Source organism: Pongo pygmaeus, chromosome 11 (genome assembly GCF_028885625.2).
Source record: "Pongo pygmaeus isolate AG05252 chromosome 11, NHGRI_mPonPyg2-v2.0_pri, whole genome shotgun sequence".
In the NCBI taxonomy this organism is placed as follows: domain Eukaryota; kingdom Metazoa; phylum Chordata; class Mammalia; order Primates; family Hominidae; genus Pongo; species Pongo pygmaeus.
The window spans coordinates 92716071-92722921 of record NC_072384.2 but is presented as its reverse complement, the minus strand read 5'-3'; positions in this window follow the sequence as shown (position 1 = coordinate 92722921).

The following is a 6851-nucleotide window of genomic DNA, read 5'->3' as shown; positions in this document are numbered from 1 at the left end:
TCTGCAGAGTCCCCACCAGGAAGAAGGCCCTCCCCAGAGGTGGCCTCTTAAACTTGTACTTCTCGTTCTCCATAACTGTAAGAAATAAATTCCTTTTCTTTATAAATTTCCCAGTTTCAGGTATTCTGTTATAAGCAACAGAAAACAGACTAGGACACATAATAAAACTTTGGTGGGTGAGGAATTGCTTCTTATAGATGAGCAAAGTGGTTTCTTGAGATGGAATTTACTCTTTGTGAAGATGCTGTGAACATTGTTAAAATGACAACAAAGGATTTAGAATAAACTTAGTTGATAAAACATCACCAGGGTTTAAGAAGATTGACTCCCAGTTTTGAAAGAGGTTGTACTGTGGGTAAATGCTATCAAACAGTTTCACATGCTACAGAGAAATTATTTGTGAAATGAAGAGGCAATTGATGTGGCAAACTTCCGTTGTCTTATTTTAAGAAATTGCCACGATTTCTCCAACCTTCAGCAACCACCACTCTCATCAGTCAGCAGTCATCAACATGAAGGTAAGACCCTCCACCAGCAAAACAATTGTGACACAGTAATGGCTCAAATGATCATTAGCATTTCTTAGCAATAAAGTATTTTAAATTAAGGTGTGTACATTTTTAGGCATAATGCTACTACACACTTTATAAACTACAGTATAGTGTAAACATAATTTTTATATGCAGTGGGAAACCAAAAATTTTGTGTATCTCACTTTATGGCAATATTTGCTTTATTATGATAGTCTGAAACAAAACCTGAAATATCTCCAAGGTATGCTTGTATTGACGACATTTTGCTGAGAACACCTGGAGAGAAGAAAGCAACATTTACCTTTACATGACTTAATAACAGAGATGTATGGCAGAGGATGGTATAAAATAAAATTCATTGAGGTGTACAGTATTCCAGGAGGAAAAATATGACTTGGTAATAATAGATGCTTTTCTGTCCCCTGCATCCCCCGCCATTAAGAAGGAAAATTATTTGGCAGGCTGCTTCAAATTTGGGAGTCACACTTTATACACTTAAATATTCTCATCCATGATATTTCCAAGGTAACTCTAATAGCAGCTATATTTTCATGGGACACAAAATAGAAGAGTCTTCAGCTGGTACAGTTCATGATTTAAGTGTCTCTGACAGTGGCTATTATGACCAAGAGAAGCCAATGGAATTTAAAATTTCTGCAGCAGATATAAGGACTTTATAGAGGCAAATTTCAACAGGAGACTAGGATGAGAGGTCTCTGGATTTTGATGCAAAGCTAAAAGACATCTCAGTCCAGTAAATAACTATTCTTCCTTTAAGAAGTTGGTATCACTTTGCTGCTAGGCTCTAGTGAAGATAACATGACTATCAGTAGAAACTCAAATAACCACACAACCTGCGTTTCACCTCCATTACTGGTCTATCTCATCCACTTCATTGTATCATTGTATATTCTCAAAAGCCCAAACTCTAGTATAATATTAAATTTCATTTGTGGCCCGATTAGGTCTGGAATGCACAGTTGTGTTGCATGAACCAGTTTTTCACCCTAGCCATGTGCCATCTTTTGCCAAATTGCTAATCTTGTTTCAACTCTTACTGTAGCCTTGAAAAGAGTTTCCTATTGTTATTTGACACATATATAACTATCACTCTATATAACTGTCACTTCTCATCATATGATTTCATGAGTCTAGGAATTAAGGAGTAGAACTGGAGGTGACATTTTTTAATACTAACCTAATAATACACTACAAACTGGTTTGATTTCTATCCCCAAAATTAATTTTAATTGTTAAGAAATATTATTACCTGTTAGAGAAATACTGTCACCAAGAGAGACAATAATGGTCAGAGAATTGGAAATTTAGATTACCCCCTAAAAATGATAAGCTTAACTTGCATTGAGTTTGAAGGGGCTAGATTATTTCAGAATACTCCTTAAAAGATTTTTTTTTGTATGAAAATCTTCCTGTTTTTCAAGAGAACAAATTTTGTTGGAGAGTGAAAACTTGATATAATCTTTAACAATGGTCATTAAAATTATGCTTTCAAAAAGTTTAGGTATTTTACCTATTGGGCAAATATGTTTTAAATGTGCAATGTGTACTCGATACTATTGATGATCAAAGAGTTCATCAATGAAAATATAAGCAAATTTACTTGCCCTCACAGAGTTTTAGGTTCTAGCAGGTATGTGACATAAGAAAATACGAATCAGATAATATTCAATAAAAACAGGGAAAAGATAAAACAACTGTACATGGAATTTGATTTTACTTTAACCTACTGGATATATCCTCCTTACACAAATATTTGAAAAAATACATTGAGATACTAATAGCATTTAAATCTAGGTGATGCCTTACAGGTACTTTCAATTTCCTCTTTTATATTTAATTGTCTTTTACAAATTTTTTAAACAACAGTATCTTTGGAATTAGAGAAAAAAAAAACCTGATTTTCAATCAAAAACAATGAATAATAAAATTCATAACAAAACAAAGTAGGGTAGACAATAAAGCCTGTGCTTGTCTTCCTGCACTAGATGATAGACACCATGAAGGCAGAGTTTGTTCAACTAGTTCTGTACCTTCAGCACCTAAACAGTACCTGACACACAGTGGGCTCTCAATATGTATTTTTTAAATGGATCAATCTGCAACTTGTTTCAATTTCGTGAGTTAAATTGTCCCTTCAAATAACTTTATCCCTTATGGTAAATTCTCTGGCATTTTTGTTCCTTCTCCTTGTTGTGCATAATTATGAATTCTGGCCCTCTCTCTTCTACTTCTGCCCTCCTCTCTGTCTAATAATCCCCAGGCCAAGAAAGAATAGGCTTAGGCAAATAATTATAATAGTTGAGCCTCCTTTTATTCTTGGATACTTATAGGACAATAAGAACAAATAAAGTGGTTCTGAAGACTACAGTATGTATACTCAGGTGCTGTATCATTGAATCATTTTCAGTATGACACAAACTTCACTGGCCTTTTACAGTCAGGATTAGAAGTAGTGCCACAGTGCATAACATTGAGGGCATAAGGGTATCATTAGGATAAGTTTTACTGCTATTTTATCAGTCATCCAATCATAAAATCTCTACTCACTATCTTTAAGCTATTTACAAATGTCAATCTCACTGTCTAGGGAACAGCTTGTTATGAAGTACTACTGTAACTCACGTTTAACTGCCAATGACAGTAAAATGAAAGTCTGTCTTAATTACTGTCTTGTTTCATTTCTCATTTGCCATGCCTCTTTCTAGGAAAGTAAATTATATGGTCTCCAATCTCAGAAGACTATTTAAAACATAAGGTGATTATTGAGAATTCAGGGAAACATCTGAATATTTTGATATTAGTAATATGAGTTAAGGTTGGAAAATGAAAAGTATGTATTCACTGAGGGCTAAGTATTGAATGTTAATTTGATTCAAATACTATTGGCGAATGTCTAATGATATTAAAAGGAAAACAATTTGAAGAACAATTGAAACATAAAGGAAATTCAGATTCTAGAAGAAAAAAATTATCATACAATTTATTTAATTGCCAAGGATCTAAAATAGGCCAAAATTTATTTCTGGATGCCTACAAATATTAAAGTTTTTTCATGAAAATGGTATGAAAACAGCTAATATTATTAAACTATATAAAAGAGTCTTCACATAATCAAAAGAAGAGGCATATGAAAGAGATAAATAACATCTAATCACCTAGAATTATTTTTTCAACCATAACCTCGCCAGCAATATGCGTTAATTATTACATGATCTATCCTTTGTGTGGAGCTCGAGTTTAATTTCTTTCATTGAAATTCATATTTTATAGGACTCCCAAGCTTCAGGAATGCCGATATAAGTCAATGCCAAATACATAAGTGGGTTTCCATGCTAGATGAGGTAGCTTTTAGAGGCAAAATTAAGGGGATTATAAATAGAACAGCTCAATTATCCTAGTTTGCTTTGAACATTTTCTCTGAGAGCTCCCCAGAAGCCCTTCTTTTTGCCTTTTCCTGGAAATCTACCTATTGGATGGGTCTGGAGACTGTCTCCCTCAAGTAGAACCCTCTCTCACATCCTTGCACAGATTAATTGAATTACAAAAAGATCTACGTAAAATGAAAAACAGATTCCTTCCTCCCTTTTGATGAAACTTTGTGCATGCATTGGTGGAGAGAGACATATTTTGGCCTTTTTAACCTTAACACTGTTGAAGTACTGCATTAAGTACAGTACAGAGTACTGTAATAAGCATATGAAGCTATGAAAAAGAGGCCAATATAATTAATTTGCGTTGCCTTTCATTATGTAAAAAGGGCCACAAAATTCTTTTGAGATGAAAAGATGGATTGGTTCAGTCCTCTTTACAAGGAGAAGATAATAGAGTGATTTAAAACTAGCAACTATCTAGTACTGAATAATTTATCCCTTAGGATCCTATGGCAATAAAAGTCAACACTTTAAAATTTGATGATTCATGATCTTTGTCATAAGAACTGTCTTTTCTTGTTTGTAGAAAGTAGTTTTCAACAAATAGTAGATAAGGAATAATAACTACAAAAAATGGTAATAGAACATGTGAGAACTTCAGATGATTTAGCAAATTAAAATATGGTAATATTTAATATTTATGTTCGCTTGCATAAAATTTGATACTTTTGAATATTTTATTTTACTCATAATATGGACATGGAAAGATTCAGAACTCATTGTATTTGGCGATATGGCAATAAGGCTTTAAGCATAAACAAAGTTCAGGTTATATGTAACTCTTTTAGAATTCTAATTTTAAATTTGTCTTAACTTATGGGAATTTGTTACCTAATTCATTGGACACACTTGTGTTGATGAGAGGTAGTGCTTTAAAATAGATAAGGTAAGGATTTAGAACTCAAGAAAACCTAGGTTTAAATTTCAGGTCCAATATTTTTAATGTGTGTTACTTATTAGAACACATTTAGAACTTTCCTTAATATTTCTTACTCTCTTCCATTTTCTTCTTCCCATGAATTTGTATCTGTACTGTGAATCTCTTTTTCTATCTTCTAAATAACCATGTCCTCTTCTAACGCTTGTAATTAAAAATTCCAGTCATATGTACCGTAAAACCTAAAGTATAATAATGATAATAATAATAATAATAATAAAAGAAAAAAAAAAAAAAAAAGCATAGTCCCAAAGGTCACCTCTTAAGGCTGTGCTATTTCAAATTTTATGATAAAATATTAATGAAAATAATAAATATAATTTCCATTTAAAAAAAAAAAAAAAAACAATAAATGCCCTTTTAAGTCTTTAAAAAAAAAAAAAAAAATTCCAGTCTAAGCATTATCTGCCTGAACTGCTTACCAGTATTGTACTCCAATATTTCTTACTCTACCTCACCCATCTGATATGATTTGGCTGTTTCCCTCCCCACCTCCCCCCGCCCAGCGAAATCTCACCTTGAAACCTTGAATTGTAATAATCCCCACATGTCAAGGGTAAGGTCAGGTGGAGATAATTGAATCATGAAGGCAGTTTCCTCCATACTCTTCTCGTGGTAGCGAATAAGTCTCATGAGATCTGATGGTTTTATAAGTGGGAGTTCCCTTGCACAAGCTCTCTTGCCTGCCGCCACGTCAGACATCACTTTGTTCATTCTTTGTCTCCCGCCATGACTGTGAGGCCTCCCCAGCCACATGGAATTGTGAGTCTATTAAACCTTTTTCCTTTATAAATTACCCAGTCTCCAGTATGTCTTTATTAGCAGCATGAGAACGGACTAATACACCATCTATTGACTCATTTCTGATGAAAATGAATATCAGGCAGTGGAAAGTAGTAAGTGATCAAAAGCAAGACATAAACTCTATCCCCAATCCCTCCCCCCGAAAAAGACTCTGAAGCTGAACAAAATCTTGATATTCCAAAAGTAAGTACCTTAAATATTTCTACAGTAGCAGGAAACAACCAAAAAATGCAATGTACTATGTATATAGTAAGGCGTTTAACTTGAATGTAGTCTCAACTAAGTGTGACTGCTACAGTAGAAGGAAGAATATAAGCTTCATTTTGAACAGATGTAATATGAACTTACAATAACATTTTCTAGTGAAATAACCTCTAGCTCTCTCACTGGACTGGAGATAAAGGCTTGGAGCCTGTAACTGAGGTCTACTGGCACAAAACTAATAAGTGAAATAAGTCAAGGTAAAGTCACAAAAGAAATAAGTTTATAGCAGATAGGACCTAGTGCATATTTAGGAGGTGAGAGAAGGATGAATATTATGCAATGGTGAAGTCTTAGGTAAATGCATTTATTGTCCAGAATACATTGTAGGCTAATAGTCCTATTGCATTTGGACTTTACAGTGTGTGTATGAAATTTTTAGTAATAAAAACTAGTGATTAAACATATAATAAAAGGAGTTATGGCCATAGAATGCAAGGAAGCAAAAATTACTATTTTTATGTTACTCTTTATAGAAGATTTGTTTGCACTCTCATAGGGAATAGTCAATCTTGTTATTTGGTTGTATAAATGAAATATGGCTTTAATCTCTTTCCTTAATATTGATTTGTAGAGAATATATTTCTCATTGCCCTTTATATTTTTTAAAAATAGGATTTGGGATATAAAAACCAATAATGTTGTTACTTGTTATAACAATTGTAAGAGAAAATTAATTCAAGATTAATAGTGGTATTCAAAGAGGGTTGGGGTTGTATAAAAATAATGGTTTATTGATTTATTTTGATTTAACTACATAAAATAGCCACCTTAAATCTTTAGTTCAAATGAATACATTAGTTTTTGTTTTTCCCCACAGTGTGTGGAATTTTTAATATATATTTAAGTTTAAAAGAATAAAAC